The 19,603-nt window shown below is 47.6% G+C and overlaps 1 long non-coding RNA gene and 5 other non-coding genes across 6 annotated transcripts; all 6 read left to right on the plus strand.

Moving 5' to 3' along the window:
- The first annotated feature begins 2,816 nt into the window (after nucleotides 1-2,816).
- LOC125507337 (uncharacterized) lies at nucleotides 2,817-4,518 on the plus strand. Its single transcript, XR_015602675.1, has 2 exons — nucleotides 2,817-2,941; nucleotides 3,039-4,518. It is a non-coding gene; the product is annotated as an uncharacterized LOC125507337 (long non-coding RNA).
- LOC125511740 (small nucleolar RNA Z196/R39/R59 family) lies at nucleotides 3,302-3,387 on the plus strand. Its single transcript, XR_007285094.2, has one exon. It is a non-coding gene; the product is annotated as a small nucleolar RNA Z196/R39/R59 family (small nucleolar RNA).
- LOC125511867 (small nucleolar RNA F1/F2/snoR5a) lies at nucleotides 3,482-3,627 on the plus strand. The gene has a single exon (XR_007285139.1). It is a non-coding gene; the product is annotated as a small nucleolar RNA F1/F2/snoR5a (small nucleolar RNA).
- LOC125511918 (small nucleolar RNA SNOR75) lies at nucleotides 3,658-3,744 on the plus strand. Its single transcript, XR_007285187.2, has one exon. It is a non-coding gene; the product is annotated as a small nucleolar RNA SNOR75 (small nucleolar RNA).
- On the plus strand, nucleotides 3,821-3,907 carry LOC125511915 (small nucleolar RNA SNOR75). The gene has a single exon (XR_007285185.1). It is a non-coding gene; the product is annotated as a small nucleolar RNA SNOR75 (small nucleolar RNA).
- Nucleotides 3,971-4,037, plus strand: LOC125511748 (small nucleolar RNA Z105). Its single transcript, XR_007285100.1, has one exon. It is a non-coding gene; the product is annotated as a small nucleolar RNA Z105 (small nucleolar RNA).
- Nucleotides 4,519-19,603: the final 15,085 nt, after the last annotated feature.

Consider the following 19,603-nt stretch of genomic DNA (forward strand, 5'->3'; position numbering starts at 1 on the left):
TTGGACTAGGAAGGGGGGCGACGCCCCCCTTTTCCTTTCCCCTATCCCTCTCCTTCCTTCCCCCTCCATCCCTTTTGGTGGAAACCTACTAGGACTTGGAGTCATAGTAGGATTCCCCTCTTGGGGGCGCGTCGAGGAGGGTCGGCCGACCTCCCCCTCCTTCCTTTATATACGTGGGGAGGGGGAACCCCATAGACAGACAAGTTGATTGTTTAGCCGTGTGCGGTGACCACCTCCACAGATTTCCACGTCGATCATATTGTTGTAGAGCTTAGGCAAAGCCCTGTGTCGGTAACTTCATCATTACCGTCATCTCGCCATCGTGCTGACGAACTCTCCCTCGACCTCAGCTGGATCTAGAGTTCGTGGGACGTCATCGAGTTGAACGTGTGTAGATCGCGGAGGTGCCGTACCTTCGGTGCTAGGATCGGTCGGATCGTGAAGACGTACGACTACATCAACCGCGTTATCATAACGCTTCCGCTTATGGTCTACGAGGGTACGTGGACAACACTCTCCTCTCTCGTTGCTATGCATAACCTAGATGGATCTTGCGTGTGCGTAGGAATTTTTTGAAATTACCGCGTTCCCCAACAACTGCCCCAAACCACTGCATACTTTCTTTTGAGGGGGTAGGACGACGTAGGCGACGAGCGGCATGCAAGTGGAGTGGCGGTTGGCGATCGTTGGAGTGAGCGGCAGGTAAGAGGGGTGGCGGCTGGCTGTCTGAATCAAACACCTCACCTGCAAATGCATGAGTCTGAAAAAAATTCAGAATACACAAATTGCTATGATAGAGATGGTCAAAACCATGTGGTACGGGGTATGTACAGACAGAGTGGGCTTGTTTGTTCACCAACCTCACCGATTTGTTGGACTAGGCATCGCCATAGACCCGCCATCAACTGAGCATGGCCTGATGGGCTCCTGCTATCTCAGTAGAGTAGGAAGAAGAATTGAGCACTAACCTGATGGGTCACCGGTCACGTACATGGACGCGCCCTCGACATCAGTGAGCTTGACGGAGTCTTCGGAGTCCATGGCTCATTTCCTACCTTGATGTCGCGGATTATACGACCTTGCCCGTGGATGTACGGAATCACACGGTCTAATGGGGTCCGTGCTATGTTGCCAAAGTTGGAAGAAGAACTGAGCACAACCTGATGGGGTCACTGGTCACGTACATGGACGCGCCCACACCGACGTCGGCAAGCTTGACGGAGCCGTCGGAGTCCAGGGCTCATTTCCCCGCCTTGATGTCACGGATTATACAACCCTGCTCGTGGATGTACAAAATCGCATGGCCGTCGCTCAACACCCGCCGCCGCCGCCATCGGCATCGGCGTGGCTGTCGACTGAAAATCCCTAACCCTAGGTTCGAGCGAGCCTGACAGGTGTGTGCGTTCAGAAGGACGGGCAATGCAATTGATTGCGGATGAGCAACTGGATACGAGTGTGACGCTCGACCGACTCGGGCGTTGTGTGTTCGACGCAACACAATCGACCTCCATCGGCCAGGTCCGGTCGGGAGAAGTAGTGTGGCCTGGTTCAGAAGTGAGTAAAATAGCTAGGAAAAATCATCGACGTGGCATACCAGCTGGACTTGACAATTGTGACCTACAGGTCAGAACGCTCACAAATTTTAAACATGGGAAATTGTGGCAAAACTTTTACGAAATGGGGTAAAACGGATGAAATCTAGCTAAATGGGGTAATTAGTGTCAGAAAAGTCAAAATAGGGGGTGAAAATCGGGATTCACTCCATATAAATTGAAAGCCATATTACTCTACCTGCAAAAAGTAAATATATTACTCTCACGACCTATGTTACAATGGTAAATGCTAATAAATATTTTTTATATTAGCAAGGCAAACTCGTCGAATGTTTCGTTTCCTACTGTCACCCGGGAAAAGCTTCAAATATATGGAACTAATCCATGTAACACACACTACTTTCATTGTTATGCTTTCTTTGCAGACATGCCAATAATTAGATTAGTGAAATATGAGCAATATAGATCTATCAATATCCATCCATCCATGATAATATGGACACAAATTAATAATTCATCGCATAGCAACAGATTCAATGCATGAATTACATATGGATGAGCACAATCATGTAGGGTAGCTTATGACTTTTTCGGTAAAAAAAAAACTTTTCCGGTAGGGTAGCTTATGAGATCTTGGTACCACTACAAGTTCGTTCGTCTGGATGGAGCCGACGGATCTCCAGCATGAATTCATGCGGTCTCCTTGAGGCGTGAGGTTTGGATTTCTCATCGTGCGTGCACAATGACACTTCATATTGATTCAAGGGGTCATAAAATGATGACTTGCGTTCCAAGGCGTTGGTCCTCAAGGGCAAGTGCACGGAGACTTTCAAAGGTCATCGACAAGGCTAGCCCGACTTTGGTAGGGTAGCGATGACAACGACGCCTCGATGATTCGTTCTGGTAGCGGCAGTGGCCTTCGTTGTTCGAGGGACCTCTATGTAATTTGGATTATGCTTGAGGCATAGAACTATAATAATAAACCTTTTTTAGAAGACAAAAAAATGTCGGCCACTCGGGCATACAGCTAGGGAAATGAACTAGTAGATTCTTTCGTTAAAGAACAAAATGTTCATTTTTTTTGTTTTGAGTTTCGCAAAATGCACCAGTAGATATTTTTTTGAGGGCACCAGTAGTTGTTGAGAAACCAGTATATTAGATATTTAATCTTTGCAATGCACAGCGCACTTCGGCCCATAGCACGGCATCTTAGCCCGGCCCAGTATTGCACCCCCGTTCGGCGAGTCCTCGGTGCAAACCGAGCAAACCCTAGCCGCCGCCGCCACCGGCTATAAAAGGAATTCTTCCTGCACCTGCGATTGGCACCCAAGCCAAGCGCGTCTCGCCCAGACCAGCAGAACTGGGATTCTTCTCCCCATTTTCCTTCGGTATGTTTGTTGCTTCTTCTTTGTCTTCGATTTGATTCGTTTCTCCGGGGTTGAAATGAGGATAAATCCATCCATAACCAAATCTCTGCATCTACAGATGATGAGAAACAACATGCACTACCATCTGATCTCACCTGGGATTCTTCTCCCCATTTTCCTCCGCTCTTCTTGTTGCTTTGTCTTTCTGTTTCGAGGCGGTTCTCCGGGGGATTGAAATGAGGATAAACCAATCCATAACCAAATCTCTGCATCTACAGATGATGAGAAACAACATGCACTACCATCTGATCTCACCCCCTCCGCCTCCTTCTCTGTTTTCTTGATTTCCTTTTGTTTCTTTTCTCAAGTTTTTCGATTGGTTGCAATCGGTGATGTAATCGTTTAATTATGCTGAGTTCCTCTGTGATTATCTCAACAACAATCACCATCTTTCAACTGAGATTGCATCTATTTTCTTGTCCTCCGATCTACTTTTGGAAAATCCCCTTCTTTCTTTGATTTGCTTACCTAGGATCTGTGATTTGATTGTTACGGTAGGACGAATGCCATGAGGTATCTGATGCTTGGTCTCTTTCAATGGCCTTGTTTCTCGTTAGATTGGCAGAGAGCGAGAAGGAAACGGGTTTTTGCGACACTGGCTGCTCCCGTACCAGGAGCTTCCTGTTACTATACCCCCGTTTACATTCACTCATTTTTGTAAATTGTTTGTGCTTTGTTCTCGGTGATGATCAACACTGATTAGATGTCCGATACAATCCATTCCTTAAACCATGGGGACAATACGAGGCATTTGTCTGAGAGGACGTCCCTTGTTCATCGCTTTTTTTCTTTCAAGCTGCTCTGTTTTTGCATCTTCCCCTGTTTTTCGTAGCTCTTGGTTCTCTGTGATGATGAAAACAGATGACGAGTCTGACGTAATCCATTCTATTAAACCGTGTGGACAATCGAGGCATTTGTCTGAGGGAACATTTGCTTAGTCAGATCCTTTGCTTGCGTTTCCCTTTCACTATTTTGGTAAGATTTGTGTTGCTGGCATGATGAGGAATACAATTGTTGTCCGATCTATTTGATGATAAAATCCTCCTACTCATTCTGAATGTCAAGTTGCCGCAAATATGGTTTTCTTTTGTTTTACCGGTGCTGATGATTTTCTGCTAACAATGTTTTGTGTGAGATCTGGACCAAGCAAGATCTGTTTCATGCCAAAAACCTAACATGGTCGTATTTTTAATAATGAAATAAAATGTTCCGGCTTCACCCGAGGATGAAGGTAGTAGAACAAAAGAGGAGCCGCATCTTTTCCTGGAAGTAAAATTTGCAGTTACTGATCCAGCAGAACGACGTAATTAGAAGGGGAATGAAACCAAAACGCGGTTCTGAGTACCTTTCGCCCAGAACGTGCAATGGAGCAAAAGGGAACATCACTGGCCAGATTGTAAGAGCATCCCTAGTGGCTTGTCTAAATTTGATAGTCTATATCTACATATACACAATGGTGTAAAAAGATTTTCTTTTAGACAACCTAAGTTTTCCAGCGAATTGTCTATATACATGATGTCTATATTCTTTTTCATATATTTTAATAATATCTTATAGCAGCTATATTTTCTAAAAATCTTATGTTGGTCATTTCTGAGTTGTTCTCATTTATTTTTTTCATCCGCAAGACATATAAAGGAGAAAATAAACCAGTCGTGAAATTATTTTAGGTTCAATACTAGCAACACCTTATATAATTTATGAGAAATAAACAATAGCAACAGGTTCAACCCTGATGAGGCGGCGGTCCAGGCGCAACAACCTCCGTGTCCAGCGCTGGCGCGGCCGCCTCCCTCCCTGCCGACACGACGCAATAGACAAGCCACTGAAAACGTTTTTTGGCATGTGGTAGTTTAAATTTGGTATAGATTACCATTTGCACAAGCCACTAGAGATGCTCTAAAGACATCAGTAGCCAGATTTCCTCAGCATCAATTCCATGAATTAAGACAGCTTTCCCCCAAGGGGTTAATTATGCGGTTTGCCCAGTAGTCCCGAACATGTGTTAACGTTTTTACAATTCTCCATAGGGCAGCAACAGTGAATCACACTGGTGCTGGAGATGGACCTTAAACCTTGTCCGTGTAAACTTCAAATTGGATTTCAACAAACTGGACAATTTTCATGCGACCGCGCGCGCCCCGTTCCGGGACCGCCTCGTCTTCCCGGACGAGCATCCCCACACCCACATGAATTGCCTTCTCCTGTGTGATCCGGCCAGGCGGCCGTGCGAGAGCTACAGGGTGATCGTGGCCACCTTGGTGCTGGAGATCGAGAAGCACATTCCGTGCCAGCATGCCGTCACCCTCACCGCTGCCGACCGCTCGCACTCCACCACCCTAGCAGCGGTCGGCAGGGTGATCTTTGAGCAGCTCTCCACCAGCCCGCACCAGTTGCGCGTCATGGCGCACCAGCCCGAAGCCTTCCCCGTCCACTTCGACCTTCCCGCTCATTGGGACAATGCCGTGCGGCGTGCAGGTCGACGGCTGCAAGTACTTCATCAGGGCGTGGAATGAAGACGACCATGCCGCAATCCTCAAGTTCAACCACCATGTGCGTGTGATGATTGAAGACCTGCTCATGCAGTCCTGGTCTCTGCCGGGCGCCGAGGAGGCCCTCGAAGACATCGGCCGCGTTGATTGGCTGGACTTGCGCCCTTTGGAGAGGGGCCATACCAAGACCTTTGCGTGCTGGCTTTGGGTCTAGGATGTAGCCCACATCTCGACCAGGCGCGCCCTCTGGGTGATGAAGCGCGGCACCGGCTGCTCTGATGAGATCGTTGGCATCGCCCTCGACGACCGCCGCGTCCCTCTGCTGCCTGGTGCCTGCCGCTACGACATGCTGATCCACGTCGACCTGCTCGAGGACTAGTCGCCCCTCTCGCCGCGCTCCTTCCACTCGGGGCATAGCGGTCTGCCCTTCTCGGAGGACAGCGACGACCGCCCTCTCCCTTGCATCGAGTCGGGCACTTGGGTCACCCGCGTGGAGGACAGACTGGGCAGGGCTCGCAGCTCTGTGCCGCGTGTCGGCCCGGTAGGCTGCGGCCCGGTCCTGGGCGGCGCTGGTCGCGACCGTGAAGGCGATGGTGGTAGTGGTGGCTCGAGCCGGTCTTGGAGGGACCGGCTGACCGGTCCTGGGCGGCGCTGGTCGCGACCGTGAAGGCGATGGTGGCAGTGGTGGCTCGAGCCGGTCTTGGAGGGACCGGCTGCTTGGGCACGACTGTCATGCCAGGGGCAGCGGCGAGGACGTCGTCAACAGTGTGCATCGCCAGCGCAGCCGCACCCCGGTCGGAAGGCGTCGCTCAGTTGGTCGTCGGGAGGAAGAGAAGAACTCCAGCACCAATGTTCTGCGCGCCACCCCGCCTCAGCCCCTTCGCCCGGTGCAGGCCGTGCCGGTGGAGGACCCGGTGGCCCAGTTCTTCTTCTCTGACTCGGGGCGCGCCCTCTCGCTGGTTAGGGTTCTTGAGCTCCAATCAGGACTTCACTTCTGGATCACTATGGTCTATGGACCAATAGATGACGCACAGAAAGATAACTTCATGGCTGAAATTGCCACGGCAGCTCCTCCTACGGCTAAGCCCTGGATGATCAATGGTGACTTTAACATGATCTACGAGGCTGCAGACAAGAACAATGCCAATATAAACAGAAGGATGATTGGAAAGTTTCGAAGGGCCATAAACAGAAGGATGATTGGAAAGTTTTGAAGGGCCATCGATCAAGCGGGACTGAGAGAGATAAAATGCAAAAACCGTCGTTTCACATGGAGCAACGAAAGAGAAGTCCCAACCCTCTGCAGCATCGACAAAGTTTTCTGCAACGAGCACTGGGAAGAGATGCACCCTGATCACATCCTTGTGGCTACCTCTACCTCCTTTTCAGATCATTGCCCGCTCTATCTGACAGCCGCAAGCAAACCTTGCAGACAGGCGCGCTTCAGGTTTGAGAGCTTCTGGCCGCGCTTCCCCCGCTTTATGGAAACTGTCCTGCGGGCGTGGCAAAGGCCAGTACACCACGATTGCCCTTTCGTCAGGGTGAAGTAGAAGCTTGAGCGGACGGCAGCGGATCTGAAGATCTGGAGCAAAGCCACGCTTGGAAGGGCAAGCATGCAGTTTCACATTGCAAACGAAGTCATTTGTTTGCTCGATCTAGCCCAGGAGAGCAGAAGGCTATCGACAACGGAGCTCAATCTCAAAAAACAGCTGAAGCTCAAGATATTAGGATTGACTGCCATCGAGAGAGCACGGAGGAGGCAAGCTTCAAGAATCACATGGCTGAGGGTCGGAGATGTGAGCACAAAGTTCTTCCACGCAAGAATGAGAGCGAGAAGAAGGAAAAACCACATCCACTCCCTCATGAACGGCAACATAGAGGTCTACAAGCACGAGGGAAAAGAGAAAATAATACACGATCACTTTCACAACAGTTTGGGCAAGCAGGAGCCTTGTCAGACAACTCTTTGCTAGGATAGAATAAACGTCCCGATGATCAACCTGCAGGGATTGGATGCCCCCTTCTCGCATGCAGAAGTTTGGGTTGCGATCGTCGACTCCTCGACGGACAAAGCCCCGGGTCTGGATGGATTCAATGGCCAATTTTTCAGATCATATTGACATATAATCAAAGAGGACATCATGGCAGTTTTTCAAAAATTCTATCAGCTCTCAGGGCAAAACTTTGCAAGCCTCAACACTGCCCTGATTGTGCTCTTGCCCAAGAAAAATGGAGCTACAGCAGTGGGGCATTTTCGGCCGATCAACCTTATTCACTCAATTGCAAAACTCATCTCGAAGGTCCTCTCCACCAGGCTGACTGGGGCTCTTAGTGCGATCATCTCTCCAGCGCAGACGACGTTTCAAAAAGGAAAGTGCATCCACGGCAGCTTCCAATATGTGCAAAGTTCAGTTAAAAGGCTGCAGCGCATGAAGAAGGCCCTGTTTTTCAAAATAGATATAGCGAAAGCCTTTGATTTTGTTTCCTGGGAGTACTTGTTCGAGCTGATGGAGCGGATGGGCTTCCCCTCAAGATGGAGAGACTGGATTGCGCTGCTGCTCTCTTCGGCATCGTCATCATGCATGCACAACGGAGTCCCAGGGCCTCCGATTGCCCACGGGTGCGGGTTTAGGCAAGGTGATCCCCTCTCGCCGTTGCTCTTCATCATGGCGATCGACCCACTCCACCACCTGTTTGAAGCTGCTGCAGCGGAGGGAGCAATGATGCCGCAGCCAAGTCAGGGGATCAGCATGAGAGCCAGCTTATACGCGGATGATGCAGTGATTTTTGCAAACCCCGAGAAGGAAGAGGTGGAAATGCTGTTATTTCTGCTGGACAAATTTGGCGACTGCACAGGGCTCAAGCTGAACCAGGCAAAGTCATCGGTGATACCGATCAACTGCAGTGACATTCAGCTGTCCGAGGTGCTGGCAAGCTTCGGAGGGCAGCAATCCTCCTTCCCAACCACCTACCTCGGCCTGCCAATCTCCACACGAAAATTGCGGCTGGTGCACTTCCAATTCATAATTGATCGAATTCGTGCTAGACTGGCGGGGTGGAAGGGCCGGCTCATGAGCATGGTGGGCCGGCGTGTCCTTGTGCGTGTGGTGTTAACTGCACTTCCAGTGTTTTCCATGACCGTCCTCAAGGCCCCAAAGAAAATTCTAAAGGAAGTGGACAAGGGCCTGTAACGCCCTCGATGCGGCTATATCTCCCACGTGTCGAAGCATGACTTAGAGGCATAACTGCATTGAAAGCAATGTCGCAAGTGAGGTAATCTTCACACAACCCATGTAATACATAAGGGAAAGAGAAACATAGTTGCTTACAATTGCCACTTCACACAATTACATGAATAAAGCATTACATCATCCAGATACAATAAAGGTCCGACTACGGAACCAAAATAAAAGAAGACTACCCCAAATGCTACACAGATCCCTGATCGTCCCGACTGGGCTCCACTACTGATCAACTAGAATGAAACAACATAAAGGACAAGATCTTCATCGAGCTCGTCCTTTAGCTTGGTTGCGTCAGCTGCACGGTAACCTCGGCACCTGCAAGTTGGTTTTGGAAGTATCTGTGAGTCACGGGGACTCAGCAATCTCACACCCTCGCGATCAAGACTATTTAAGCTTATGGGTAAGGTAAAGGTATGATGTGAAGCTGCAGCAAGCGACTAGCATATATGGTGGCTAACATACGCAAAAGAGAGCGAGAAGAGAAGGCAAAGCACGATCGTGAAACTATGATCAAGAAGTGATCCTAGAACAACCTACATCAAGCATAACTCCAACACCGTGTTCACTTCCCGGACTCCGCCGGAAAGAGACCATCACGGTTGCACACGCGGTTGATGTATAACCGGACATTAACAAATTCCCATCTGCCCATAACTGCGGGCACGGCTTTCGAAAATTCAAATCCTTACAGGGGTGTCCCAACTTAGCCCATCACAAGCTCTCACGGTCAACGAAGGACATTCCTTCTAGCGGGAAGACCCGATCAGACTCAGAATCCCGGTTACAAGACATTTCGACAATGGTAAAACAAATCCAGCAACACCGCCCGAATGTGCCGACAAATCCCGATAGGAGCTGCACATATCTCGTTCTCAGGGCACACTCAGATGAGACATCCTACGAGTAAAACCAACCCTCAAGTTGCCTCGAGGTGGCCCCGCAGTCTACTCGGTCGGACCAACACTCAGAGGAGCACTGGCCCGGGGGGGGGGGGGGGTTAAATAAAGATGACCCTTGAGTATGTAGAACCCAAGGGAAAGAAAAGGCTAGGTGGCGAATGGTAAAACCAATGTTGGGCATTGCTGGAGGAGTTTTATTCAAGGCGAACTGTCAAGGGGTTCCCATTATAACCCAACTGCGTAAGGAACGCAAAATCCAGGAACATAACACCGATATGACGGAAACTAGGGCGGCAAGAGTGGAACAAAACACCAGGCATAAGGCCAAGCCTTCCACTCTTTACCAAGTATATAGATGCATTAATTAAAATAAGATATATTGTGATATCCCAACAAATATCATGTTCCAACAAGGAACATCTCCATGTTCCAATAAGGAACAAACTTCAATCTTCACCTGCAACTAACAACGCTATAAGAGGGGCTGAGCAAAGCGGTAACATAGCCAAACAACGGTTTGCTAGGATAAGGTGGGTTACAGGCTTGGTTTAACAATATGGGAGGCATGATAAGCAAGTGGTAGGTATCGCAGCACAGGCATAGCAAAAGAGCGAGCAACTAGCAAGCAAAGATAGAAGTGATTTCGAGGGTATGGTCATCTTGCCTGAAATCCCGCAAGGAAGAAGAACGAGTCCATGAAGAAGAAAAACGGACGTAGTCGAACGAATCCTCACAACACGACGTTACCGGATTACCGAGAAGTACACCGGAAAGAAAGCAAACAACATAGTAAACAACCATCACATAATCATGGCATGATGCATGTTCGGTTTAAAGAAGCATGACATGGCAAAGTGCAACAAACAACACTACAATTTAAGTGGAGCTCAATATGCAACGGGTTGCATATTGACGAAACACCACAATCCATTATTTAGTTCGATCTCGTTTGTGTACCCAACAATATTAAATGTTGTTAAGCATGTCAAGAGGTGAAACATAAAGGAATTATCTATCTAAACAATTTTAAATGGGGCCGGATATAACAAACAACAAATCCGGTAAATCCCCTTATGCATTAGTAATTTATTGCAACAACAATTTAAACATTTTAATTATTGTTATCATGATGCGGATGACATGAACAAGTTTTATGCAATTTTTTATTAAGACTTGATAAGAGCACTAAGAAGCATTTTTGTCATCGTGGCGGAAACAAAAGGGGTGCCACGGCGACGATAATGAAATGGTGCCACGACAATGTTCCGGTTCCGGTAACTCAATTGAGATACCGATGCAAAGGAGAACTGTGCAGATGCGTGCAAAAGATGGTGGGGCGCTCCTGGATTCCGGGTGTCCCACGAGTTGGCGACAAGGAAACGAGTGACAATTTGGACACGGCGCAACACGAGCCTCTCAAACATCGCGAGCATTCATTCATGGACGTTGTCTCGAGGTTATACCTTCGAAGCGTGCGTTATCGGAGGGGTTCGAGTACGATGCGGTGTAGGTAAAGTAGACATTCTCGGGACGCCGAGGGAAGTAGTGGTTCATGTCCGTAGATGTCCGGGGTCACGACATGGAACTTGACGTCCACGGGGTCTTCAACGATGGTCGTGGTACATGTTCTGTAGACGTTAGGGCGGCGTAGTGGTACACGTTCACGGAGTAGGTCGTCGAGGGTCTTGCTGAAATCCACAGAGCCGGTGTGATTGTTCGAGCGTAGGTCTTGCCGATGGGGTACTTGGTGACATCCACGGGATCAGTAGTTGTACATGGTCTTCGTGTTGTAGTTTGACTCGGCGATTCCAAAACGTTCATCGGTAGTAGAACTTGGCGGTCTCGACGGTCGTCGTGGTACTTGACGTAATCCATGCAAACGGTGCCTGTCCAAGCATCGATCTTGACGAAGATGTACTTGACGAGTTACCCGAGCGCGTTAGTCCTCGGACTTGGGCTCCGGAGATGGTGTCGTGGTGGTCCTGCAGCAACAGCCTCCGCAAGGGCGTTGGGGGAGGAGATGGTCGTGACAGAGGACGAAACCAAGGAGCAGCAGTGCGAGGAGGGCCATGGCGGGCGTCGTGGTTGAAGGCCCGAGGTGGGTGCGGCCAGAGCAGCGTCGAGTCATGGTGCTGGACTCACCCGAGTCAACGTGGGCGCGTGGTGGCGAAGCAGCAGCTGCAAGGGCAGAGCGAGGTCGGCGCTGCGGCGCAGCTCGACGGTGGCAAGGCGGCAGGGGGAACCGCGCAGGAGGAAGGAGAGGCCGGTGGGTGCGGTACAAGAAGAAACCGAGGCGCGGCTTCGGGCCATGGCGACAGCGATGCGGCGACGAACTTGGAGGCGGGGCGGCGTCGGGCACGCAGGTGGCTGTGGCCGGACGGCATCGCCATGGGACCGGAGGAGGCGCGAGCGAGGAGACAAGGACATCGCTCCTGCTCGGGGTCCTGGGCACGCGAGGCTGCATGGCCATGGGGATTGGGATCCCCCCTTGGTCGCGCTGAGAAGGTAAGGGAGGAAGCGAGAGGAGGGAGTAGGGATCGGGGAGAGAGCGAGAGATGGCATCGAGGACGTGGTGGTGGCGGCCACGGGAACGAGAGGGGAGAGATAGGGATCGGGCACGGGAACGAGAGGGAGATAGTCTAGGGTTCGCTCGGGCCTTAGCTGGAGTTTGTGAGGCCCAGGTGGGCAGCGGGGAGTGATGGGCCTAGTGGAGAGGGAGGGCCGCGCCTAGGGAGACCGGCGGCTGGGCCTTAGGCCAATTTGTTGGGCTGCGTTCTCTCCTCTCTACACTCTCTTCTCAAGAAAAAAACAGCACATGGATAAGAAAGAAAAGAAAGGGAGGATAGGGGAAGGAGTTGGACACGCAGATAAACTTCCTGGGCTCACAAAAATGTGCTTGTTCCGAGAAAATAGAAAAAGGCCAAGATTGCAAAGTTTAAATCCAAACTCATTTGAATTTAAACAAAAGGTTTGAACTAAGACTCGTTAAAAGGAAGGTCCATAAATGTTGAGAATTTAGGAGGAGCCTCGATAAAAGAGATGAGAGATATTGGCAAGGTTTGAAGGTCAAACTCGAAGAGGAATAGACATGAGAATTATTTTGCACGTGTGTTATGATGATTCCAAATTAATGGAATATTTATAATAGCTCCGTAAATATTAGGAGGATAATGTTATAAAGAGAAGTCACTCTTCCCTCGATTTAAATGGATCGAAGATCCACACAAATTATTTAGTTGAGATGCAAAAGATTTATGACATGATGACATGATGCAATGCAAGAATAAAAGTGCAAGCAAAAATGAAACACACGGAGAAACCCGGAACCTATGGAAGTCTTCTCGAGCATCGGTCTTGGGGCGTCACAGCACTCCACCACTACAAGAGGATCTCGTCCCGAGATCTAGGATGGCACCGGAGGGAAAATGGAAGAGGAAGACGAGAGGTAAAACTAAGTTGCTTCTTAGACCAATGAGTGAAACCAAAGAACCTTGAGAGGTTAAGCCATTTCGAGAAAAGAATGCAACGGAGATGAACGAAGTTGAAAGCACTCCGTTAAGAAAGAGGAAAAGAAAGAACCGATTCGGGTAGCACTTCGGTTGAAAAGAGATGAAAGAGTTGATAAAATGAAAGAGCTTGAGCAAAAGGACACAACACTCCGGTTAAATGGATAGGCACGAAAAGAAGACGATCCTCACAACTTGAGATGATGAGAGAAGAGAGAAACATCACAATGCCACCGGAAGAAAAGAAAGAATGGATGGAATGAACGGAAGGAAACAAGATCTATAAGATCACGCTTACAACAAATGCTAGAGCGGAGTTGTTGGATTATCAACAACGAAAGGATAAGCTTGATGTGGGCTTATGGAAGACCTCTCAAAACTATGATGTGAAATTCTGGCACTAACGGAAACGATAGATTGGATTTATATCAACAAGGAGACGAGAAACTTATTTCACCGGGAGGATAAATGAAGAACTTGGGTCATTTATAAGCACCATAGATAGCAACAATCCTTAGGGAAGGCTTTAGGTGAAAATATGACACAAGACAACTCCAACGAAGAGATTAATGGATTTAAACTACCTCATTCTTGATAACTTGTGAATCATGAAACACGAAGGGAAAATTATCAAGAATAACATAATACCACCTTCAGTGATATGGAAGAAAAGAATTGCACTCCGGATTGCAAGAAGAAGAATGCTTGAGCTCCCTAGAAATGAATCTCGATGAAAACTTTGAGAAGGAATTAAATCCTTGATGAATCGTCATGTAGAACATCCATGAAGAACTCTGGTAACAAAAGGATAACGAGAAGAAAGGGAAGTTGAAAACACAAGGTGAAACCTTGCAATGATTTAGATGAAGCTTTGTGACGAGATAAAGTGGAAACTTGGAACTCCGGAAAAGAAAGATGAATAAAAGAAATCAAGAATTTATTCGTCATGAGCAAACTCCGAAGGAAGGAATTGATCACTTGGATGAAACAAGAATAAGAATTACATTATGTGTATCCTTCACCAATTAAATTGATGACAATCAACGGATTTGACATATTACTTATTCTCGTAGAAAAGATTAAGAGAGATATAACATAAACTCGGGAAGGTCTTCAACGAACCACTGGAATGATTGGAACGACGAATGAATTGATATGATAACATCGGAAGAGAATCCTGGAAGAACCACCGTAAGAATTGAACAACGAATGAAGTAAAAGGATGAATCACCGGTAAGAATTGTGAAATGAACGAAGCAAAGGCACAATTCACCAGGAAGAATATGAAGAACAAATGAAGATACTTGAGGGGATTTAGATACATGAGACCGAATATATCACGAGCTGATTAGAGTATGCTTGAATGATACACCGGTAAGATTTGGAGAATGATAGCTGAAGTCTGAGAATGAATAAGTCTTCTGAAATGATGGGCTCCGGAGAACCGAACTGAAAGACTACTGAATTACTCCGGATGGGTGAAAAGAAATTCTCACAACCGAAACAATTATGGGAGGAAGGCAGAGAATGGGGCAAGATTTAAAAGAAACTCTTCTTCGGTCTTCAAAATCTGAGAATGACGATGAGAAACACCACCAAATTGTTGAGATACTCCGGGATGAAAAATGGAAAGGTTGAGTCAATGGTGAAAAGAATTTGAAAGATCTTGTAGTAAACATTTGACTGATGCCATTCTTACGTCAAACTTCGAAAAGAATTTGATGGTAGCTCCGGGAAAATAGAAGAGTCAGGTAAGATCATGGAAAAAGACCTGTGGGTTAGGGCCCACTCAAAAGAAACATCGTAGAATGATTCAAAAGAGAGAAAACACCGGTTGAATTAAATGACTTGAATGAGGGAACATCCTCGAAAGAGCTTGAACGAATGTAGAGTGGAAACACGAATCTTCGGGATATCATGAGCACTCTGGAACAATTGAATAGCGAGAAGTGGATGATTACGAGGTGCACCGGCATGAGAAAGCATTAGAAACGAGGGGAAAAGGGATATGATCAACACCAAAAGCTTGAATTGGTTCCACCGGAGAAGAAAAAGAGAAAATAATGATGAACTTGAGGCTCCGTTAGTATCTTCATGAGAATCACCGGATAAGAACATTGACGGAAAAGGATGGAGAGACTTCACAAGAATAAAAGGATACTTGATTAAGACATATGAGTTCTTGAAGAAACAAGGGTGGGAGGGAGGGACAACAAAGACAACTTGGGATGGATGAAACGAACACCGTTGAGGAAGCTGAGATGGAATCTTGCGGATGCTGAAAAAGAACGGATCCGCTTGACGAGAGACACACTGGTTGAAAAGGATTAACATGGCAATCTCGATTATCATGAAGGATTAGTATCCACATAGAAATATGAGAACACCATTTAGGAAAGGTATGGAATCAAGATTTGACTTCGAAGCAACTCGGATACCACAACTCAAAACAAAAACAAAGGGCTGGCTTGCAGAATAAGCCGGAACAAACATATGATAGAGATTTCGTCTGAAGTTTTCGTGGTGGGGCCTACACGGGCTCGATCGTACAACACCATCATGTACAAGGCAGTGCACATGACATACGAAGCGTCCCCGAGTCGGCATAGCCAAGGACTCTTTAAGACACAACGAGACCACTGTAAAACCAACCGTGGATAGGCGGACCACTAGACGTCGAACCCCAATTTCATATCATACATCCGTCGAAAGATATCCTAAGAGCTACTTGAATTCCCACTTATAAACTCCCGAAATTTTCCGGTTATGCAATCAGGTGTTGGGGATACAGGGGAAGCATAATATCTCACCCAAAACTAACAAATCCTACATCCATCTGTATCCATCCTTCAACACATAACCAAGAAACCTTCGGAAATCATCTATCTCAACCTTTGAAAAGCATCCGTTATACGAGTTATGGCAATACTCCCGAACTCCCGCCCCAGTACTGGGTGGCATCGAGGTTATCTCACCAACAACTGCATAAAAGAGATTTTTGATGTCGGCGAAACTACTCTCAGGTATTCCAGAACTGCAACGATAAAATTGTGACGACAACACCTCGGAGCTCAACTCCCCGGGACACTGCCACAACCCCTAAATGACAGGAGGCACCAAGAACAATGTTCTCGTCACAAAACCATCAAAACGATTCCAAGATACCCGCGTGATCCTAATTTTTTTTCGTGAAATTTGAGAAGAGAAGAGTCAAAACTCTACGTCAGCATGCCTCACCACATCGACGAAGGGACCGAGGAGTAAAAAGAAATCCTAACTCTCAGATATATATAATTCCTAAATGACTCAAAACATTTTTCTAGACTCAAAAACGCCAGCGATTCGATCAAGCAGGGGGCTCCTAAGGTCGGGGAAGGCTCTGATTACCATCTTGTAATGCCCTCGATGTGGCTATATCTCCCACGTGTCGAAGCACGACTTAGAGGCATAACCACATTGAAAGCAATATCGCAAGTGAGGTAATCTTCACACAACCCATGTAATACATAAGGGAAAGAGAAACATAGTTGGCTTACAATCGCCACTTCACACAATTACATGAATAAAGCATTACATCATCCAGATACAATCAAGGTCGAACTACGGAACCAAAATAAAAGAAGACTACCCCAAATGCTACACAGATCCCCGATCGTCCCGACTGGGCTCCACTACTGATCAACTAGAATGAAACAACGTAAAGGACAAGATCTTCATCGAGCTCCTCCTTTAGCTTGGTTGCGTCAGCTGCACGGTAACCTCGGCACCTGCAAGTTGGTTCTGGAAGTATCTGTGAGTCACGGGGACTCAGCAATCTCACACCCTCGCGATCAAGACTATTTAAGCTTATGGGTAAGGTAAAGGTATGATGTGAAGCTGCAGCAAGCGACTAGCATATATGGTGGCTAACATACGCAAAAGAGAGCGAGAAGAGAAGGCAAAGCACGATCGTGAAACTATGATCAAGAAGTGATCCTAGAACAACCTACGTCAAGCATAACTCCAACACCGTGTTCACTTCCCGGACTCCGTCGGAAAAAGACCATCACGGTTACACACGCGGTTGATGTATTTTAATTAAGGTCAACTTCAGGTTTTCTACAACCGGACATTAACAAATTCCCATCTTCCCATAACCGCGGGCACGGCTTTCGAAAGTTCAAATCCCTGCAGGGGTGTCCCAACTTAGCCCATCACAAGCTCTCACGGTCAACGGAGGATATTCCTTCTAGCGGGAAGACCCGATCAGACTCGGAATCCCGGTTACAAGACATTTCGACAATGGTAAAACAAATCCAGCAACACCGCCCGAATGTGCCGACAAATCCCGATAGGAGCTGCACATATCTCGTTCTCAGGGCACACTCAGATGAGACATCCTACAAGTAAAACCAACCCTCAAGTTGCCCTGAGGTGGCCCCGCAGTCTACTCGGTCGGACCAACACTCAGAGGAGCACTGGCCCGGGGGGGGGGGGGTTAAATAAAGATGACCCTTGAGTCTGCAGAACCCAAGGGAAAGAAAAGGCTAGGTGGCAAATGGTAAAACCAATGTTGGGCATTGCTGGAGGAGTTTTATTCAAGGCGAACTGTCAAGGGGTTCCCATTACAACCCAACCGCGTAAGGAATGCAAAATCCGGGAACATAACACCGATATGACGGAAACTAGGGCGGCAAGAGTGGAACAAAACACCAGGCATAAGGCCGAGCCTTCCACCCTTTACCAAGTATATAGATGCATTATTAAAATAAGATATATTGTGATATCCCAACAAATATCATGTTCCAACAAGGAACAACATCTCCATGTTCCAATAAGGAACAAACTTCAATCTTCACCTGCAACTAACAACGCTATAAGAGGGGCTGAGCAAAGCAGTAACATAGCCAGACAACGGTTTGCTAGGATAAGGTGGGTTAGAGGCTTGGTTTAACAATATGGGAGGCATGATAAGCAAGTGGTAGGTATCGCAGCACAGGCATACAAAAGAGCGAGCAACTAGCAAGCAAAGATAGAAGTGATTTCGAGGGTATGGTCATCTTGCCTGAAATCCCGCAAGGAAGAAGAACGAGTCCATGAAGAAGAAAAACGGACGTAGTCGAACGAATCCTCACAACACGACGTTACCGGATTACCGAGAAGTACACCGGAAAGAAAGCAAACAACATAGTAAACAACCATCACATAATCATGGCATGATGCACAATCAAGTATGATGCATGTTCGGTTTAAAGAAGCATGACATGGCAAAGTGCAACAAACAACACTACAATTTAAGTGGAGCTCAATATGCAACGGGTTGCATATTGACGAAACACCACAATCCATTATTTAATTCGATCTCGTTTATGTACCCAACAATATTAAATGTTGTTAAGCATGTCAAGAGGTGAAACATAAAGGAATTATCTATCTAAACAATTTTAAATGGGGCCGGATATAACAAACAACAAATCCGGTAAATCCCCCTATGCATTAGTAATTTATTGCAACAACAATTTAAACATTTTAATTATTGTTATCATGATGCGGATGACATGAACAAGTTTTATGCAATTTTTTATTAAGACTTGATAAGAGCATTAAGAAGCATTTTTGTCATCGTGGCGGAAACAAAAGGGGTGCCACGGCGATGATAATGAAACGGTGCCACGACAATGTTCCGGTTCTGGTAACTCGATTGAGATACCGATGCAAAGGAGAAGTGTGCGGATGCGTGCAAAAGATGGTGGGGCGCTCCTGGATTCTGGGTGTCCCACGAGTTGGCGACAAGGAAACGAGTGACAATTTGGACACGGCGCAACACGAGCCTCTCAAACATCGCAAGCATTCATTCACGGACGTCGTCTCGAGGTTATACCTTCGAAGCGTGCGTTATCGGAGGGGTTCGAGTACGATGCGGTGTAGGGGAAGTAGAGATTCTCGAGACGCCGAGGGAAGTAGTGGTTCATGTCCGTAGATGTTCGGGGTCACGACATGGAACTTGACGTCCATGGGGTCTTCAACGATGGTCGTGGTACATGTTCTGTAGACGTTAGGGCGGCGTAGTGGTACACGTTCACGGAGTAGGTCGTCGAGGGTCTTGCTGAAATCCACAGAGCCGGTGTGATTGTTCAGGCGTCGGTCTTGCCGATGGGGTACTTGGTGACATCCACGGGATCAGTAGTTGTACATGGTCTTCGTGTTGTAGTTTGACTTGGCGATTCCAAAGCGTTCATCGGTAGTAGAACTTGGCGGTCTCGACGGTCGTCGTGGTACTTGACGTAATCCATGCAAACGGTGCCTGTCCAAGCATCGATCTTGACAAAGATGTACTTGACGAGTTACCCGAGCGCGTTAGTCCTCGGACTTGGGCTCCAGAGATGGTGTCGTGGTGGTCCTGCAGCAACAACCTCCGCAAGGGCGTTGGGGGAGGAGATGGTCGTGACAGAGGACGAAACCAAGGAGCAGCAGTGCGAGGAGGGCCATGGCGGGCATCGTG

The sequence above is a fragment of the Triticum urartu genome, chromosome 5A (genome assembly GCF_056163025.1).
Source record: "Triticum urartu cultivar PI428250 chromosome 5A, HENAU_Tu73, whole genome shotgun sequence".
Classification (NCBI taxonomy): Eukaryota; Viridiplantae; Streptophyta; class Magnoliopsida; order Poales; family Poaceae; genus Triticum; species Triticum urartu.